Source organism: Rhinolophus sinicus, linkage group LG06 (genome assembly GCF_036562045.2).
Source record: "Rhinolophus sinicus isolate RSC01 linkage group LG06, ASM3656204v1, whole genome shotgun sequence".
Taxonomy (NCBI): Eukaryota; Metazoa; Chordata; class Mammalia; order Chiroptera; family Rhinolophidae; genus Rhinolophus; species Rhinolophus sinicus.
The window spans coordinates 74,666,262-74,688,333 of NC_133756.1; positions in this window are offsets into that span (position 1 = coordinate 74,666,262).

Genomic DNA, 22,072 nt, shown 5'->3' on the forward strand with positions numbered 1-22,072 from the left:
AGCAGCCCGGCCTCTGGAAGGCTCTGTTTAGATGTGCTTATATCACTGGTGAGCAGCGCTTACGCACATATACAGGCTGTATTGAAGCACCTTTTCTGGCCATTTTTCACGATAACTGTGTTTTTATTGTCTACAGAGATGAAGCAGAATTGTTTGTGTTTTCCTGGGATCACAGGTCCAGAGGTGACTCCTGCAGGGTTTGGAACTCATAAGTTGTAAACTTGTTGCTCTCCCTCTGAAACAACATTCAGAATTTGGGGTCTGAAAGAATTAGCTAAGTGCTTGTTCAAAGTGCAGAACTTGGGCCTTATCTCTGCTATTCTAGTTTAATAATTCTTGCATGGGACCTGGAAATCTATAATTTCTACAAGGAGCCCAGGTGATTTTTCACTTAGCTAGTGCAGGAACCAGAGTTTTGAGAAACTTCATTTCCTAGCTAGGTCATTCCAGTTGCTTCATTTCCCCAACGTGTGGTCATACTTGTCAAAACAAAATGCGTTGTCTCTCTCTGCTACCTTCTGTATTTGTTTGCTAAGGCCGCCATCGCCAAGTCGCACAGACCATGTGGCTTAAACAACAGAATTGACTTCCTCACAGTTCTGGAGGTTGGAAGTCCGAGATCCTGGTGTCAGCAGAGGGCTTCAGTTGGGAACCTCCTTTAAACTAGTGCCAGGTGGCACAGTGGCCTGGGTTTGGACTTGGCAGCTTAGGTAATTTGGACCAACCTTCCTAGAAAAGCAAGACAAAAATAGCTATTCAAGATCTCAGAATGCTAAGACAGCACTGAAGAGCCAGGAGAAAGAAACCCAGAAAAGTGAGTCTAGTATACGGACTGCTTCTCCGTTAGAGGCGTCTGCTGATTCTGCAAGGGGGGCCGGGGGTCTGGGTAAAGGGAACATTCTATTCTTGACCTGCTCCTGCTGCTGGTTACACAGTGTGTTTACTTTGTGGTGATTCACTGAGCTGGATACTTAAGATTTGAATACTTTTCTCTAGATGTTTTATGACAAAACAAACAAAAAATGACATCATTTAGAAAAGACTTTACTCATTAACAGATTAGGGTTTGAGGCCCAGAGCTGCTACTTAGAAATGTGCCCTCAAGACAGTTACATATTTTTTTCAAAACTTGATCTCTTTATACTAAATGCAGAGTGTAAGTGTATTTTATAGCACTGTCCTGAGATGCAAATGAGAACTTGCCAAGTGCCTGAAAGCTAGTACGTGGGTGCCCAGTTAACAGTGGCAGTCATAATGTATTGCCATTTATTGAGAACCTATTATATGCCTGGCACTGTACTAAGCCCTTTACTGATAGCTCAACCTGTGCAGTCTGTGCCATTTCATAGATAAGAACATCAAGGCTCAGCCTGGGCACAGCTAGCAAGTAGCAGAGCTGGACTTCGGACTCAGGCCTTATCCAAAAGCAGGGCTGGGAACCCCTGTTTATATGGCCTGCCGATTACTCAGGACATGGAATGTGCCACTTCTCCTCCAGATTCTGTCCTGTGTTTTTACTAAGTGAATACAATCTCAAGGTTAACTTCTCGAATTCAGCATTGCTAAACTTCCAGTTTTCCCAGAATAAACTTACTTGTTCCAATACACTATATAAAAGTGAGGCATTTTGACTTTTGTTCATCTCAAGGTGAGATCGAGACGTGCAGTAAATTAGAAAACAGACTCTATCCCAGATTAACCAAAATAAATCTTTGCCAAGCTCAGATTTAAATTAAGTGTCCATTAATCTAAAAAGAGAAGAAGGAGGAGGAAGAGAAGGAGGGTGGATGAAGAGGAAGAAAGAGCTTCTGCTTTGCAGGCCCAGGCAGGAGGGGGATGCATAGGAGCTGGGGACAACGACGCCACGAGCACATCCCAGAGCAGAGTTTAGGAAACAGGCTCTAGACTGTCCTGCAGATTAGCAGGCCCAGGAGTGACATGAGCCCCAGTCTTCCTCAGCTTGGCCTTGCATCCCTGGAGACACGTGGGCGAAGGAGCTCAGGGCCTTGTACACTGAGAAGCTAGCTGCTCTTGCCAAGCCAGCCTGTGCACAAGTTTAGGTGCCTGTGGCATTGGATACGGCTCCTCTCAGCGAGTCTTTATAGACCCTGTATTTCATTTTTCCTTTTGTTTTTTTCCTTCAGTTGCCTAGCAAACATTTCTACTGGAAAATTCCAACCTTGCCTTGGATGAACGAAGAGGAAAAGCAATGTGTCCACACCCAGGCCAGCCTAGCCAGGGAGGGCAGAGAGCCCCAGAGAACAGGCTTTGTCAGTGTCATAGCTGCAGCTCCAACTGGAGCTCTGAAGAGTCTGGAGAGGGGCGCTCAGTGAGGTGGACACTGGGGTATCTCCATGGCCTTCTCTTCTTCCTCCTCTAACAGTTCTGCACTTGTTGCTCACTCATTACTTAGGCATATATCTGCTGACTCCTCATGGGACGGGATCTCAACGCCAGAGGCTCTTCCTGTTCGTTTGCATATGTCCAGTGCCTATACAGTATTTAGTATAAGAAATGTTTCTTATATGAAAAGAAAAGGTATGACATTGAAGTGAGGGAGGGGCTGCATGAACAAAACAGCGGTCACTCCTTCCCTCCCAACCGGGAATCCCAATAAACTGAGGAGAAAGACCTCTGAGGATGACAAATGTGTCAGTGCAACCTCCCTGTAGAGTGAATAGGCACACGGCATTTGGTAGACCCCGCTAAGGGAAATTAGAATGGTTAGTTTTTAAATTACTATTATTTTGAAAGAGTTGAAAGAATATTGTCAAACGTATGCTCACAATGCGCTTGAGTCAGATAATGGTGAAGATTGAGTGAATTTGGCAGATGCTTCCATTAGGAAGACGTTGGAAGTGGGCACCACACCACGCGGTTCTCCCCACAAGAGGGCGCTCATCTCTTGTTCTTAGTTCCTATCAGTGAAAAATTTGTCATTTTTAAATTGCTGCAGAACAATTAGGATGACGACTTATATTTCCTGTATCTGGTTTCATACACCATTCTGTCACCTGTGCTATAACATTTTAGACATTCACATGTTGTTTTATTTCCCAGGGAACCTGGGACATCGCGATGGTAGCCACATTTGACACTGAAGTCTGGCGTGCCCTTAGAGGGCACAAGTGCTGTTCCACCCCACATAGAACCTAGTCCCTAAGGTAGCTCAAGCACAGGTGTTTGCCATGGTGACAAGAGAGACTGCTTAGAGTATCTTGCTTTATTCGATACTGTTGTCTCAGCTAGTGGAACCACTGTCATTACTCTGTAGTACTGCCGAGGTGACCTCTCACACGGACCTGGTCACTGAAAACATGCCTGGGCTTTTACTGCTAATGAGTGTCAATTTACAAAAGAAAGATGCATGATCTCTGAACTTCATGAGAGACATTTTTAAAATGCAGACGGAACAACCCAGTATAAACAATGAACTATCTCTTAAAACTTTTATACCATCCTTTTGAACGCAAGCTGCACTTGGAGAATTGTTCTGTTATCAGAGGTAATGTACTTCATTGAGTTTCTTCCCTTCATACAGTTTTTCAAAGGCCTCTAGCTGGGACGTTGTCAAGGCATTTCACAGAATACGACAGATTCCAGAGATGTTCATCTGGCCTCCTTGACAGATCTCCAGAATCTCCAGGTCTGCCCCAATTTTCACTAGTTTTGAAAAAATTTGCAGTGGCCCATCTGTCCACATTTCATGCCATAGGGCTGAACACTTTGTGTGCTGGAGATGTATGTCATAGTTGCTGTAGCAGTCTCATTTCCTATGAAGGCCGCCTGGGAAACATTCCCAATGTGAAACCACTTAAAACAGTGTATGTGCAGGCAGTCTTTTCAAATGTCACCAACTAGTGATAATAATCTGTCATGTTTCTGCACTGCCTTACAGTAAATGTACCCTTATACCTCAATTCATCCTATGGCAACCCTGTAAAGTGGTCTGCTGATGGTCTACTATGGCCATTGTGGAGAGGAGGTAATGAAGACTCAGGAAAGTCAAGTGATTTGTACAAGATCACAAAACTGGTGAGTCTCAGGATTGAGAGAAAAGCCTGCATCACCTGCATCCTGGCCCACCCTTGCTTCACATCCTTTGCTTTTCCCAGGTGTTAAGTGTTGTCCTAGATGTTAGGGACACAGCAGCAAAGAAAATGGACAAAATCTCTGCTCCCATTTACAATCTAATGGAGGAATGTGAATAAACAGATGAGTGAGGAAATAGGTGTTGTAGTAAATGGTGATAAGGGCTTTAGAGAAGAATAAAGCAGGGAAATGGAACACCCGGCTTGGATACGGTTGGGTACAGTTTTATTATTTTTTAAAATTTATTTAAAAAATTTTTAAATTAGTTTCAGGTGTACATAAAACAATGTAATAGACATTTATTATTTATACCCCTCACACAGTGATAACCCCTCTTGCCCCCATCTACTACCCCTCTGACATTGCTCACAGCCATTACATTTCCACTGTCTCTATTCCTAATGCTGTACTCCACTTTTTGTATATATATATATATATATATATATATATATATATATATATATATATAAAATTGTAGTTGACATTCATTATTGTTCAGCTTCAGGTGTACAGTGCAGTGATTAGGCATCTACATCACTTATATGTGGAATCTAAAGAAAAGAATAAATGAATGAACTAATCAGAAACAGTCTCAGAGACATAGAGGAAAAACTGAGGGTTGCTAGATGGGGGGGTGGGGATAAGGGGGAAGGTGAGGGGATTAGAAAGTACAATAGGTAACCATAAGATTGCCATGGGTATATGAAGGTCAATTTGGGGAATTAATCAATAACGGGGTACAGTTTTAAATAGGAACCTCAGGTGACATTTGAACAGAGGAAAAGCTTTTGGGCAGAGGGAAAAATAGTCACCAAGGCCAGCATGAAAGTTCCAGGAGCAACTCAGAGGGGAGGCTGGGGGGAGCGGTGGGTTGTGAGGTCAGACAGGCAATGGAGGTGGCCTGTGGAAGGGCTGGGAAGCCACATCCCTGGCCTCGGCTATTTCTCTGACTGAGATGGAACCATTAAAGGGTTTTGAGGCAATGGGTGATATATTTCTTACGTTTTAACAGGGTCTCCCCAGACGTTTTCTGTGTAACATAAATTTCCAGTAAAATCCAAGGAAAGAGTGACATAGGAAGAGATAATAAATTACATTTATTACTATCAGAGGCCTTTGAATGAGATAATGGTAACAAACACTGCTATTGGGTGCCTGCTATGGGTAGGTACTGGACAAGGGGTTTCTTTCCCCCCCTCACTGCATTCTATCCTTGCAGTTGGCTACAGGGTGAAATTGTTGGTGTGTCATTTTACTGATGAAAAAACAGACTTAGAGAGGTTGTTGGCTCAGTGGGTCAAGTTCACAGGCTAACCAGTGACATCTCTTGAGCCTAAACTGTACTCTCACCTCTTTTGTGAGCATGTGCTCATCATCAGTGTCTCAAATGATGTTATCGATGGAAGAAAATATAATCCTTGCCAAAGTGCCTCATAAGAAATACTCTTATAATGAAAGTTGGTGAATATTTTAAATGTTTAGTTAACACAATGGCAGTGCCCTCCCATGCCATTTGTACATGCTATTCAACCTAAAAATCTTATTTTTTAACAATTACTCTAATATTTAATGATTTTTATAGGGGCCTTTAATCTCTGCTCCTATCATCAAAACTAAATAACGTTTTGAACAGCATTTGTAAATGTAATCATTTGAGTTCCTTAATTGTATGATTAACAAACTTATATTCCCAAATACTTAAGTAATTATTTCTGGAAAGATAACAGAATCTAGATATATGGTGAATTTTACATTCTCCTCAAATGTCAATGTAAAGTCATTATCTAAGTCAACTATTTAACAGCATATTTTAAACTAGGATTACAGGTTTGACCTGATACTCCAGAACACAAAATGCTCTTAAACATAAAAAATAATAAAAATGCCAAATATCCACAAGTTATTTAACTCCAATATATGAAAAATAAGTTTGACTTACCTTTATCACTTTTACACTTGATTCTGTATCTTTTCAGTATTAAAAATTATGTGTCCACTAAGGAAACAATTGTATCATTACAAACAAATTTGGGACTGAGTGCCCAAGTGAATTTCTGGACTCCTTACCAGCTGGTTGAGGTTGTCTCATGTGCAGAAATATTAGGTAGGAAGTATGAGCTAGAGGTGGAGACTTCCAGGATGATTTTTCTTGACTGTCAACCTGAACCTGGTTCTATACATGCTTTGTCATTGTCTTGCAAATAGGTTGGTTCACAGTCCTCGGCTCTTCCATTCAGGTCCTGCCAGGTCTCTGTACCACGTGACTGGACTTCACAATGCTATTTCTGGTTTAATTTTATTCTAAGTTATTTTCATATTCTACAAATTTGCTGGAGCACTAACCTATTTAAGTGATGCTGGATTAGTTTTGCTGTTTTTCCAAGGCTTTGTCTGACCTTGATCAGTTTTGAAGTCAGGCCAATGTTGAGACTTGGGCTTGTGTGGAAGACAATGACAGTGAGAAAGAAGAAAGAAAATCTGGAAGACCTGTAGAGAGGCAGACTAGGAAGACTTAGAGATGATGCAGATGTGGGGGAAAGAAGAGCTATGAAACAACTAAATGGAGACTCCAGAGCTGAGAGAAATCCATCCACTACAGCTCGGGTCAGCGATGCAGAGAGCATGGAAATTCTGAAATGAAGTGTGAACAGAGAAGTCAGTCCACAGTGGGCGAGGGTGAGCTTCTCTGAGACCGAGCTCCTTGGCAGTTCTGAGAGGAGGAGTAAGGTGGAAGTTGGGGAACCTGACTAAGAACTAGTGAAAAGAAACGAAGCAGGGAGAGTAAGAAGGAGCTTAGGAACGTTTGCACACAACAATGAGGAAATTTGAACAGTTTTTCAAACAGGGTGTAGAGGAGCCAAGGAGGAACTCGGGGTCAAAGATAAGACTCAAAGCTAGACCCTGGAGGGAGGCCAGGCAGGGTCAGAAGTGCAGATCCAGGCGCACGCATGTGTGTGTGTGTGTGTGTGTGTGTGTGTGCGCAGAGCTCGTGGCCAGGCACAGCTTGCTGAAGGTTGCCATGGCTCGTCCTCCTCGTTTGCTTTTGGGTACGCAAGAGAAAATTGTACAAACAGAACACGTGTACATCTGAATAGCTGCATCCTTAGGAAGAGCTGGCTAATGCAGTGACATCATGAAACTGGAATTGCTTTCACTCTGGAGGAGATGGAAATAGCTGCAGAGGATTCTTTAGGGACTGATGGTTACAATTCTCTGTTTATGGAGTTTTCTTTCACTTTACAATACATTAAATATTGACATGAAAATATAAACAAACCCTATTCTTTTTTTTTTTTTTTTAAAGCAAGGAGTCTGATAGTTATAATTCTCTGTTTATGGAGTTTTCTTTCACTTTAAAATACATTAAATATTGACATGGAAATATAAACAAACCCTATTCTTTTCTTTTCTTTTTTTTTTAAAGCAAGGAGTCTCTTGAATTTGTATTTGTTTTGCTATTTAAACCAAATCCTGAGGAAAACCAATGCAAATTCAAGTTCAGTACTAAGCACAGTTCTGTGGTCACCCAACAGAGATACCGTGTTCCCACTAAGGTGCCAGCAGCCCCTGGCCTTCTCTTCTCCGGTCTGGTCTGCAGAGGGCTAGGGATACGGAAACACATTGCGCAGCTCTTCAGTTTATCAGGACCCAAGGTGCTGGTACTTGCTTGTATTGCACACTTACCACACAGATGGGTCACTGAGTGTTCCCTCATGTCCTCCGGACACAGGAACATTTCAAAATCAGAAGCCATTGACACAATCACTCTCGTTCTGTTTGCAGGCGAGTTGCCATCCACACAGAAAATTATAGTTTTTACACATGTGGGTTTGGAATTTGTACAAGTTATTTTATTCTGGAAACACTTTATCATAGCTCCAAATTACGACTTCTGGTGTAATTATGATTTCTCTTTGCCACGTTACCAGAATGCACAGAAGGCAAAGTGAGCGGAAAGCTCTCTGTCTGCTGCTTGTGAAACTCAAAAGCCACATGAGGAATGAGGCAGTCATCCGAGCCAGCTTCTTGTCTGGAAATAATTATACCTAGGGAACAAAGCTATGGAAATCTGCAGTGCACAAAATACAACATCCATACCCAAATGAAGGAAACAGAATTCCCTTATGTTTTGGACACAGCAGTGCCTAAGACTCACAGGGTGTAAACAGCAGTTTTACCCATGACCCACTGCTTCAATTAGGAACCTTAGAATTAAAGAGGCATTTATTACCCTATTAAATAATGAGAGAAGCTCCCCCGAAAATTGAAGTTATCTTTTATTGTGCAGTTTGACACTAGAGTTCTCATAGTATTAAAACCATTCCAATTCTTCTAGTATGTCACGTCTGTCTACACAAGAAGCATGTGATTAAAAATAAATGTAGACTGTGCAGATGCCACTCATTAGTTGGGAAATTGAGACCAAAAAAGATGCACGAGGTTCCTCATTTGGTCTGGACTCAGTTCCTTTTCCAAAGCAAAGAAAATGTCCTATATTGCTGACTTGGTGAGAAGTTTTGCTTTTCATGCATGCTGTGTTTGAGGTGGTGGCAAGTATGGGATCAGGCAATGTGTCCTGTTTCCATCATCTGACTCTTTTCCTCTCTATTCTGCCAGCAAAGAGACCAAACAGAGTTCACAGTCCCAGCCCAGTGGGGATGAGCTGCATAAGTCTGTTAAAGAACAAGCCCAGATGCATGTTTGATTTTGAGTTGTACAAGAAACTAAGCTCTGATAAAATTGCAAGCCTTAGAAGTGTAATAGGAGAATTTTTGTTGTACTTAATTCTGGTCCTGCCATCAGTTGCATTCAAGAATGGCAATGCACAAGAAGCTAGGGGTGGGGGTGGTGGCAGTTAGTGTTTAATAGGTTCAGAGTTTCATTTTTACAAGATGAAAAGAGTTCTGGAGATGGATGGTGGTGATGAGAACAGCAACGTGAAGGTCATTGATATCACTGAATTAACTGTATAAAATGATCAACTGTATTATGTACATTTTACCACAGTTTAAAAATACATTTAAAACAAGATAAGTAAGCAGAGTTCTAAGAAGGCTGCTGCCCCCTCCCCTGAGCACATGCTCTGTATCAATCTCCCGTTAGGCGGCAGGACTTCTGAGAATGATGGCATTTCACTCCTGTGATTAAGTTGCTTGCATGGTAAAGATAAAGGAATTTTGCAGATATAATTAAGGTCCCTAATCAGCTGGCTCTGAGTTCCTTAAAAGGAAGATCATCTGCCTGAGTGGGCCTGACCTAACCAAGTGAATCTTTTAAGAAAAGGACTTCCTGCAAAGAGAGCTTGGAAGCAGCAGCATGCTTGGTGGCCTAGAACTGCCATACTGTGGAGTGGGCCACGTGCCAGGGAACAGGTTCCCCAGGCGGGGGCGGCACTGAGGGCTCTAGGGCCTCACTCATATAATCAGCACAAGGACCTGAATTCTACCAACAGCCAGGGAGCTAGGAAGGGGACCTCGGGCCTCAGTGTGAGTACAGTCCCTGGCCTGGATTTCAGCCGAGGACACCCTGCAGGGGACCTTGCTACCTTGTGTTTGGACTCACAGGAACTGTAGTTAATAAGTTTGTGTTTGTGTAAAACTTAACTGCAGTTAAGTTTTTGGTAATTTGCAGGCAGCAGAAGACGAACGCAACCCTCATAGTCTCTGGAATGTTTCCACCAGGTGTCTGTTGCAGTTCATTCTCTATGTTTGGTCTCTAACTGGATCCTGCGTGCCGTGGCGACTTCTCTCCTGTGGGTGGGGTGGGGGGCAGAAGAGGCCAAAGGTAGCCACCCAGTGAAGGGAAAGCATCGTGTGGGAGACAAGTGATGACTTTGTTTTATTTTGATTCAATAAATATAAAGCTGAGGGGACCCAGAGGGAGAGCTGCAGGGAAAGCAGAGCTTGTGTTCTACAAAACACATTAACCTCTCAAATGAGACAAAGGCACGGGTTTTAATATATACTTTAACACACTTCTAAGAGTGGACCCACAGGCGTAGACCTCTCCTCCTGTCACCAGATGTACAATTTAAATTTAATGTCTACCTAAAGATGCATGCTAAGGACAGGGACAGAGCTGGGTTGCGAGGGCTTAGAGCTGGAAAACATTGACATGGGAGGTAGAAAACAGTAGCAAGAGGATATGGGCAATGTCTGTGACCAGACCTGTACCTTGGTTTCTCTGATTCTCCACCTGCAAAATGAAAGGATCACATTAAAGCACCAGATGAGGTTTTATTCAGACTGTGGGGGATGAGATACATTCAGAGAGCCGTGGTCCTCTTATCCGAGATCAGAGGCTGCACCAGCACTCTCCTCCTAGAGACTGTCCCAGATCCACACTGCAAAGGGCCAAACATTTATGAAGTGCTCACAGTCGCTTATGACTAATAAGCGTGTACTGGACCAGGAGCCCGGAGAGGGGTGCTGGACACAGAGTCCCTGTGAAGTCAATTCCCTCATGTCAGCTGACAGTGTTTCATACAGAATAGAAGCTGCATGAGTGAGTGAGTGAATGAGAATTATCAATTTAATCTGGCATCCTAGTTTCTGGGGGCTGGAATTCAGCATTGAAGTAAATAAAGGTTGTGGGTGTAACTGGTCCATGGCTCACTGGGTGAATGCACAGTGTGCTACCCTCTTGTCTACTGTCTGCTTCCATTCCTGTCCTGCTACAATCCACCCTCCACACAGTAGTTCGAGTGATGTTTTAGAGCTATCCATCAAATCATGTCACACCCTACTTAAAACACCCCAGGGTCTTCCCCTCTCACCAAGCATAACCCACAAACTCCTTACCTGGTGTGTAACGGCAGCCCCACTGATTTCTCTCAATACACTGAGCCCACTCGTTTCTGAGGCATTGCCCTTGCTACTTACTCCCTCTGCCTGAATCCTCTTTTACCATTTCTGGTCAGGCATGCTCACCTCCTCAGAGAGGCCTTCTCTGAACAACCAATCTAAAGTGGTCTCCCCACTTCTCCAGGATTCTCTATCATGTATAGCTGAGGAGGTTTCACCAATAAGGGAAGGAGGAAGGCTAGAAGGAAGCTTGAGGTAGTGGATTGAAATGAGAAATATTGGTATAAACTCATGTTTCGTGTGTATGTGTGTGTGCATGTGTGTGCATGTGTGTGCAGATTTACACACATATTTCCAATCTCTGTTGGCTAAAAGGGCCTAGAAGCAATGACACCTCAGTAGGAATGAGCACAACTAGCACTCAGACCTTGGTTGGAGAAACGGGGCTGATTCCAGGGTGGGAGGAGGAAAAGTACAAGATGATTTTGGACCATCTTTTTGTGCCAGAAAATAAGGAAGCACCCAAGAATGATGGGAACATGTCAAAAAGACACAAGAACTAGCTTCAAGAGGCTCGCACTGGCCAATTTTAGAATAATTTAAGAATCAAAATAAATAATTGGAGTACAACCCCCTGTATGAGATAAAAGCAGGGACCTTGTCCTCTTATTTTCTGCTGTGTTCCCCATGACTAGAACACCATAAATATCTGCTGAATAAATAAGTGAACCACAGGAATTAGGTTACTTTTACACTTTTATCATTATAGTATCATGGTGTACATTTTTTTCTTGTAAACTGACTTGGATTTAATTTTTTAGCTTTTCAATTACAGTTGATATCCAATATTATTTTATATTAGTTTCAGGTGTATAGCACATCCACATTATTTACAAAGTGATCCCCCATCAGTCCAGTCCCATGCGTTTTTGATTACTCCAGCCTTGTCGTGTAGCTTGATATCAGGGAGCGTGACACCTCTAATTTTGTTCTTCGTTCTCAAGATTGCTGTGGGTATTCAGGATCTTTTGTGGTTCCATATAAATTTTAGAATTATTTGTTCTAGTTCTATGAAAAATGCCTTTGGTAGTTTGATAAGTATTGAAATGAATCTGTAGATTGCTTTGGGTAGTGTGGATATTTTAATGATGTTAATTCTTCCTATCCATGAGCACAGTGTATGCTTCCATTTATTTGTATCTTCTTCAGTTACTTTTTTCAATGCCTTATAATTTTCTGAGTACAGGTCTTTAACCTCTTTGGTTAAATTTATTCCTAGGTACTTAATTTTGTTGATGGAATTGTAAGTGGGATTGTTTTCTTAATTTCTCTTGCTGATAGTTTATCATTGCTGTATAGAAACGCAACCAATTTCTGAATATTAATTTTGTATCCTGCTACTTTACTGAATTCATTTATCAGTTCCAATATTTTTTATTTGTGGAATCTTTAGGGTTCTCTTTATATCAGTCAATAGTGACAGTTTTACTTCTTCCTTTTCAATTTGGATGCCTTTTATTCTTATGTTTCTTGTCTGATTGCTGTGGCTAGGACTTCTAATACTACGTGAAATAAAAGTGGTGAAAGTAGACATTTTTATCTTGGTCCTGATCTTAAGGAAAATGCTTTTAGCTCTTCCCCATTGACTATGATGTTAGCTGTGGGTTTGTAATAGACAGCCTTTATTATGTTGAGTTATGTTCCCTCTATTTCCACTTTGCTGAGATTTTTTTTTTTAATCATAAATGGATGTTGGATTTTGTCAGATGTCTTTTCTGCATCTAATGATATGATCATATGATTTTTATTCTTCATTTTTTTTATGTGATGTATTACATTAATTGATTTGCAGATATTGAACCACCCTTGCATTCCAGGAATAAATCCCACATGATCATAGTGGGTTATCTTTTTAATGTATTGCTGAATTCAGTTTTCTAATGGCTTGTTGAGGATTTCTGCATCTGTGTTTATCAATGATATTGGCATATAATGTTTGTTTTTAGTGTAATGACTTTGGTTTAGGAATCAGGGTGATGGTGACCTCGTAAAATGAGCTTGAGACTCTTCACCCATCTTAAATTTTTTGGGAATAGCTTGAGAAGGATAGGTGTTAATTCTTCTTTGAATGTTTGGTAAAATTCACCTGTGAAACCATCTGGTCTAGGACTTTTTGTTGTTTGGAGTTTTTGGATTACTGATTCAATTTCATTGGTGATAATTGGTCTATTTGGGTTTTCCGTTCCTTCATGATTCAGTCTTTGAAGGTTGTATGTTTCTAGGAATTTATCAATTTCTTCCAAATTATCCAATTTGTTGGCATATAATTGTTCATAGTATTTTCTTATAATCCTTTGTATTTCTGTGGTATCAGTTGTTACTTCTCCTATTTCATTTCTGATTTTATTTGTGTGGGTCCTCTCTCTTGTTTTCTGGATGAGTCTGGGTAAAAGTTTATCAATTTTGTGTATCTTTTTAAGGAACCAGCTCTTGGTTTCATTGGTGCTTTGTATTTTTTTAAACTTGATTTCGTTTATGTACATTCTGATTTTCATTGTTTCCTTCTTCCTACTTACGTTGGGCTTTGTTTTGTTTTGTTTTTTGTTTTTTAATGTTTCCTTTGGGTATAAGGTTAGATGGTTCATTTGAGATTTTTCTTGTTTCTTGAGGTAGGCCTGTATTGCTATGAGTTTCCCTGTTAGAACTGCTTTCTTTGTGTTCCATAGATTTTAGGTCATTATGTTTTGATTTTCATTTGTTTCAAGGTATCTTTTGATTTCTGCCTTGATTGTTAACCCATTCATTGTTTACTATCATGTTATTTAGCCTCCAGGTGTTTGTGTATTTTCAGTTTTTTTCTTGTAATTGATTTCCAGTTTCATACCACTGTGGTCAGAGAAAATGGTTGGTATGATTTCAATCTTCTTTAATTTATTAAGACTGTTTGGTGGCCTAATATGTGGTCTATCCTGGAAAATGTTCCATTTGCACTTGAAAAGAATGTATATTCTACTGCTTTGGGTTGAAGTGCTCTAAAAGTATCAGTTAAATCTATCTGCTCTAATGTATCATTTAAGGCCACTGTTTCCTTGTTGATTTTCTGTCTGGAAGACCTGTCCATTGGTATCAATGGGGGTGATCTCTTCCTTTATGACAGTCAATATTTGCTTAATATATTTAGGTGTTTCTACGTTGGGTGCATAAATGTTTACAAGGATTATATCGTTTTGTTAGATTGATCCCTTTATCATTATGTAATGCCCTTCTTTGTCTCTTATTATAGTCTTCACTCTAAAGTCTATTTTGTCGGATATAATTATTGCTACCCCAGCTTTTTTTTTCATTTCCATTTGCATAAAATATCTTTTTCAATTCTTTTACTTTCAGTCTGTGTTTTTCTTTTGATCTGAAGTGGGTCTTTTGCAGGCAGCATATGTATGGATCCTGTTTTCTTATCCATTCAGCCACCCTATCTTTTGATTGGAGGATTTAATCCGTTTACTTTGAAAGTAATTATTGATATATAGTTATCGCCATTTTATTATTCATATTTTTTATCTTTTTTCTTCTTTTTAAAGAAGTTCCTTTAACATTTCTTGTAATACTTGTTTGGTGGTGATGAACTCCTTCAACCTTTTCTTGTCTGCGAAGCTCTTTATCTAACCTTCAATTCTACATGATGGTCTTGCTGGGTAGAGTAGTCTCAGTTGTAGGTCCTTGCTTTTCATCTCTTTGAATACATTGTTCCATTCTCTTCTGGCCTGCAAAGTCTCTATTGAGAAATCAGCTGACAGTCTTAGGGGAGCTCCCTTGTAGGTAACTAACTGCCTTTATCTTGCTGCTTTTAAGATTCTCTCCTTGTCTTTAAGTTTTGGCATTTTAATTATGATGTGTCTTGGTGTGGGCCTCTTTGGGTTCATCTTGTTTTGGACTTTTTGTGCTTCCTGGACTTGTATGTCTATTTTCTTTGCCAGTTAGGTAAGTTTTCAGTCATTACAAATAAGTTCTCAATCCCTTTGTCTCTCTCCTCTCAGCGGGAGTCGAACCGGCAACCTTGTGGTTGAAAAGACACGCTCCAACCAACTGAGCCCTCCGGGAACTCAGCGGCAGCTCAGCTCAAGGTGCTGTGTTCAATTTTTAGTTGCAGGGGGCGCTGCCCACCATCCCTTGTGGGAGTCGAGGAATTGAACTGGCAACCTTGTGGTTGAGAGCCCACTGGCCCATGTGGGAATCGAACCGACAGCCTTCGGCGTTAGGAGCACGGAGCTCTAACCGCCTGAGCCACCGGGCCGGCCCTCTTTTTGTTGTTCTGATTGGGTGTTTTCTATTACCTTGTTCTCCAAATTGCTGATTTGATCCTCTGCTTCATCTAATCTGCTGTTGATTCCTTCTAGTGCATTCTTCATTTCAGTTATTATATTCTTCATTTCTTACTGGTTCTTTTTTTAAATGATTTTTATGTTCTATTTTATGCTTCCTATCTCTTTGTTGAAGTTCTCATTAAGTTTCTTGAGCATCCTTTTAACCAGGGTCATCAACTCTGTGTCTACTAGATTGCTTACCTCCATTTTATTTAGTTATTTTTCTGGAATTTTCTCCTGTTTTTTAATTTGGGATGCATTTCTTTGTTTCCTCATTTTGGCTGCTTCTCTGTGTTTGTTTCTATGTATTAGGTCAATATGCTACATCTCCTAGCTTTGGCAGGGTGGCCTTATGTAGTACATGCCCTATGGGGCCCAGTGTCACAGTCTCCATGATTACTTGAACCAGTATTCCAAGAGTATCCCTTGTGGGGGCTGTGTGTGCCCTCCTGTGGTAATTGAGCCTTGATGGCTGTTGGCAAATCTGTGCATGGGACTGACCATCAGGCTGATTGGCTGTGAGGATTGACCGTGACCACAGCTTGCAAGCTGCTGTGTGGGGGGCTGATCCCATCAAGCAGTATTTGTCCCAGTGGGCTCTGGAGCCTGTTGAGACCACCCTTAAGTGTTCTGCTTGTGGGGCTAATTGAGTAGTGCTGTGTTGTGGTCTAAATATGGCCACAGTGTGTGTTGGTTCTGGGGCCTCTTAGGAGGGTCTCCAGTGGAGGCTAATGTAATCTACTGCTTGTGACCAGCTCAGAGCTACCTGGTAGGAGCTACAAAGCAATCCACAGTTGGTCACTGCCTGTGCTGCACCTGGAGGTGCAGGGGAGAGGCTGCACTGTGAACTGAGGCCAGTTGCCACCAGTACTGGGCCTGGGGCAGCTCAGCAAAAGGCCCAGGGCACCTCTAGTCCTTCTACCACCTGTTGATTGCTTGTAATGCTTAGTGGCTGAAAGAGCCTTGGGGCAATATGCAAGTTGGGTGAGGTAAGGTCTCAGGGAGTCACAAGGGTGGAGCAAGCAGCATTCACCAGGCCACTGCAGATTCACACTTGGCTATGTCAGGGGAGGGCTCAACACATGGACAATGGTCACTGTCCTTCCAGCCCTCGCTTTGAAGCTACACAACTCAGCCTCTCCCCATATGCCTCTGGTGACTTCCAAGCCACTGTCCCTGCCCCAGAGCCCAGGGTGAGTGCCTGGGAGTGAGATAATCTTTGCACGGCCCCTTTAAGAAGATTCCTGGGTTTCCAGCAGCCCTCCATCTCACTAGGATGGATTGAATCCCCATTGATTTTCACAGCCAGATGCTGTGGGGGCTTCTCTTCCTGGCACTGGTGCTCAGGGCTGGGGATCCCAGTGTAGGTCTGGGATCCCTCGCTCCTCATGGGGGGCCTCCACAGCTAGATATCACTCCCAATTCTCAACTGCCACAAGTGGGTGTGAGGCAGTTTGTTTCCTGTTTCTGCCCTGCTATCAGTCTCCACATGGCTTCTTCTTCTTTATATCCTCAGTTTAGGACTTCTATTCAGATAGCCTTCAGATGGTTCTCCTGGTTGAGTGTTGTATAATTTAGTTGTAATTTTAATGTGTTCAAGGGATGGAGGCAAGCACAGCATTTATCTGCTTCACCATCTTGACCATAACTCCACGATTTATGTGTTAGTGAAGAGAACTGTTTTCTCTTAGAAACCTTTATAATCTAATAGTCAATTTATTGCTCAAATAATTAGTGATATATAACTAAGTAGATACTAATATTTAATCAAATGTAATCATATGCATGGCAGAATTTGATCACTTCCTTAACATAGGGGTTGAAGATAACTGCTATTTAAATAAAGCAGATAATATCTGAGGAATAAGTATGCACTTTCTGTTATAGACACATACTCCAAGGGCTGCTTAAAAGAACCTAGGATGACATAGGGCATTACCCTGTTCAGAAGTAGGACTTGGGTTTTGTATTTTCACATAAGCCACCACTGTCTGTCTCAGAGTAAAGAAGTGGCCTACGAAGAGTTTTCTAGCAGACAGACTCCTCTCTTTGTATACCATTTTGGGTGAATTTTCAAGGGTGGTGCAAAGTCACAGCAGGACCAGTGAAGAGAGAGAAGAAAAATAAAGGAATATTTGTTCATATCAGAGCCAAATCAATGTGAATGATTTTCCAGTTTGTCACTCCAACTGCTAAAACAAAACATACTGGGAAGATGGAATTTGCCCCATTGCTCAACTGGAAACAGTGTGGGCAGGGTTCAGAATCTGGTTCTTATGAAAAGGCAACTTCAGTTCCTCAAGACCAAAGACAGAGTCTGAACACTTAAGAGAGTGTGCCTGATACAAGGCATTGGTATATATGTTTTTTATTCTCTTGATAAAAATATACCCTACAGAAATAGTTCTTTTGTTCTTTTTTCTATTCCTTTTCAAGATACCTTCATAAATTTCCACTGGGATTCCTCTATTTTCTTTTTTCTCTAACTGGAGAAAATACCTTAATTCTCCCCTTTCCATTCCTGCCTTTCACTCCAAAACTGTTGCTTTAATCTTGAATATGTATTTAAAATAATCTTAAGAAAAAACAGAGAAAGGATTTAACATAGGGACATAAAATCTGGAGAATATGCTCAAACACCGATATTTCAAGATTAAGTAGAATCATGGATTCAAGAAACCTCTGGAGCATGAAAACATGTCACTGAGTAATGTTACTCAAATATCTATGTATCTGGCTCCATTTTATATTTCTATGCTTATTTGGCCTTTTCTCTCTCACCTAAATCTGATTTATGTCATCTGTTGAATTTTATGTATCCCTCTAGTTCACCTTAAATTCTATTTATATATGTAATAAATCACTAACCAATTTGTGAGCAATCCTAGTTGCATTTTATTTACTGCACAATCATCAATAGATGTACTTACTGTAATATTGAAATCACTTTCATAAGCCATCTGTTGACAATATTCTAGATCTTCTTGGAAGTCGTATCTTGGTAAAAATCTAATTCATACAAACCAGATATACAACAATAAGGAAATGGCTTAATAAATTATTGTACATCAAGATCATGGATTATTATGCTGCCATTAAAATTATAATTATGTAGTCTATTTTGAAACAGGACAGTGTAATATTGTCTGGAAAAAATAATACATAAAATATATATAGAGAGAGATTATAACTATGCTAGATATTTATATTTATGTATTGAAGAAAGAGTTAAAGGTAATACACAAAATGGTGAGGATATGCATTAAATGTTTTTAAAAATTATTTAATCTTGATGATACATTATCTTTAAATAAATTTTTAAAAAATATTTGTGAAATTTCTGAGGAAAAGTGTAACCCGTAAGATTAATCCTGAGCTTTACTGCTATGCACTGAATGGCATTTGGTCTTAATACTGCCTGAGAACACTGTGGAGTTTTCATTCCCTCTTTTTGTAATATTCTAAGTTTGTAAAGAGAGTTAAGTACATCTGATTTTTCCCAGAACTGTAAGGGTCATATCAATGAATGAAGTAATGGGAGAAACAGTGGGCAAAATTAATTCATTCAAGAAATATCTATTGACACACTCATCATGTCCGGGGGGATACCATGGTAGCACAGTTCCACCCCTCATAGGGTATATGTTCTAGCTAGGACCTAGATACATTGATTCCAGGTAGATTTGTTATGTTTACATTGCAACTCTACAGTTTTCTCATAAGCAAAGACATTTAGATTTTTAAGAGCTTGATGAACATTTAACATGTTTTACTGTCTGGCATCCGTAACTCTGATTCTCCCCTATTATATGAGGACTTGGTGGGAGGGTAAATTCAGAGCCTCTCTTCCAGTATAGAAGCTGAAGAGGTTGGATAATCCTTCTTCCTATGGGGATGTATCTGCAGAGGTGAGCATGAGCCCGAAGCTTTCGGGGACTGCTTTCTGGGACTCTGATTCTTGAGTGAAGACTGGGAGAGAAGGCTGGGTCATTCTCAGAAACAGAGGCAGAAGGCCTGGCTACCTGCCTCTATAGGGAGACAGCTGCTGCATCTCAGGATTTCAGAGATCCCTTGTTTCTGCTGGCTCCCAAGCTTTCTTCTTTTGATCTTATGAGTGATATTCATATCCTCCCATACTCTCCACTAACCCCCTTTTTCGTCCAACAAATTCTTCTTTGCTTTATCTTTGCCAGTTGTTTCATTTTACTTCTTTTTTTCATATATATATATATATATATATATATATATATATATATATACATATATACACACATATATATATACATATATATGTATATATGTATATATCCTTACTGAGCTATAATAGATATATAACATATTAGTTTCAGATTCAGATGTACAACATAATGATTTGATAGCTGTATATAATGCAAAATGATCACCACAATAAATTAACATCCATCACAGTCACAAATTTTTGTTCTTGTGATGAGAATTTTTAAGATTTATTCTTTCAGCAACTTTCAAGGATGCAATGCAATATTATTAACTATAGTCAACATACTGTACATCATATCCCAAGGACTTATTTATTTTACATCTGGGAGTTTGAATATTTTGACCATCTTCACCCATTTCACCTACACCCCACCTTCCACATCTGGCAACCACCAATCTGTTCTCTGTATCTATGAGTTTCGGTGTTTTTATTTTTTTATTTTTAGATTCCACAGATAAGTGAGACAATACAGTATTTATTTTACTCTGTCTCACTTATTTCATTAGCATAATGCCCTTAGGTTCCATCTATGTTGTCGCAAATGACAAGATTTTTTTTCATGGTTAAGTAATATTCCATTATATACAAGTATATATACTGTGTTTACCCAAAACTAAGACCTAGCCAGACAATCAGCTCTAATGCGTCTTTTGGAGCAAAAATTAATATAAGACCTGGTCTTACTTTAGTATAATATAAGACCAGGTCTTTAATATAATATAATATGATATGATATGATATGATATGATATAATAATGCCAGGCCTTATATTAATTTTTGCTCCAAAGACGCATTAGAGCTGATTGTCTGCCTAGGTCTTATTTTCAGGGAAACACGGTATAGTCACATCTTTTTTATTCATCTATCAGTAGACACTTAGTTTGCTTTCATGTTTTGGCTATTGTAAATAATGCAATGGATGTGGGGTTGTATATATCTGTGTATATCTTTCAAGTTAGTGTTTCATTTTCTTCAGATAAATACCCAGAAGTGAAATTGCTGGATAATATGGTAGTTCCATTTTTAACTTTTTGAGGAACATCCTGTTTTCCACAGTGGATGCACTAATTTACATTCCCATCAACAGTTCATGAGGGTTCCCTTTTTCCACATCCTCACCAGTACTTGATGTCTCTTGTGTTTTTTTCCAGAGTTGTTTGCAGTTAAGAACTCTAATAGATATGAAGAGAAATGTTGTCTATTTGGTTTAACATAGTGCTTAGGAATAAGGCAAACCTAGGGTCAAATCCTGCTTCAACCACTTAGAAATCTGAACAAGTTGATAAAGCTGTGAATGCCTCAGTTTCATCTGAAAGTGGAGAGAATGGTACCTACCTATGTAGTGAAGCCTAAATGAGAAAATGCAAACAAAGAATCTGGCAAAATGCCTGCCTCATTCTAGGGTCTAAATGGTTTTCTTATTCCCCTTTCTTTCCTTTCTGTCCTTTTCCCTCAAGTAAACACTTGGTGATCTGTTGGCTGGTAGAACTTTAAAACCAAACCAAGGCAATGGAATCTGGACTTCTTGGTTCCCTAGTTTCCAGTGTGGGGGTGGAGCCCCAGAGAGTAGTTTCCAGGCTCTCGGCCTCACATAGACAGGTGCTGGCTCAGGTAGTAAATGGCCAACTGTGATTGCATGGCCATCAGCTGTGGCTAGTTGGCCGTCAGCTGTAACCAGTGAGCCATTGGCCACAATATAACTGCTGTGGCTACGCCAGCAAGAGATGGAGAGGAGAAAGAATGGGGCTAGCAAGAAGATGGCGGCTGGGCTGGCAAGCGTGGATGGCGGTTTGCGGACAGTGTGGATCCAGCCTCCATTGAGAGTATAGTGCCGCCAGAGATAATATAGTGGTATGACTCCCCTACCTATGGCTCCGTGGGTGTTCCTTTTCGGCCTCACCATATCCTGCGTTATGAGGGGAGCGGGACCAGAGACCCCGCAGGCCATCCCGCACGAAAAATGGCACAGCGAGCAGGGTCTCCCGCATGACAAATGGCGCAGCGAGCAGGGTATGGTGCCGGCCAAAGCTCTCCGAAGGACGGTGGAGCAGTTTGTGCGTATGAACACTCAGTCTCAGGAAGACCAGGAGGAGCAGCTGCCGGAGAGCTGGACCCCCGTGGAGGGGTGGGAGGACGTGGACGGTTCTCCCACTTGCACAGGAAAAGCCATGCAGCTGCTGGAGAGATGGAGCCCCGTGGAGAGGTGGAAAGATGTGGACGGTTCCCCAACCAGCACAGGCCGGAGAAAGCAAAGGTCGTTGCAGCCCTGTGGGCCGGGGAAGTTCCTGCTCAGGCAGCCCGGATGCAGGACTTATAGTCCCAGGAGGTAACGCTTGCTGAGTCCTCCGTGGGAGATGAGGGTGAGGTCACGGTCGTCCCTCACCCCCAGGACAGCCCTGGTGAATGACTATGGACTATGGGGAATTGCCTTCCATCCCTAATTTAATGGACCGCTTGACTGTTTGTTTGGGAACTGTTGTTAGTGGAACTGGGGGATATTTGCTTTTGTCTCTTGACTGGCCGCCATTGAGAATATGTAAGCACCTTGATTGTGAGTCGCTGTTGTTCCAGCAGGG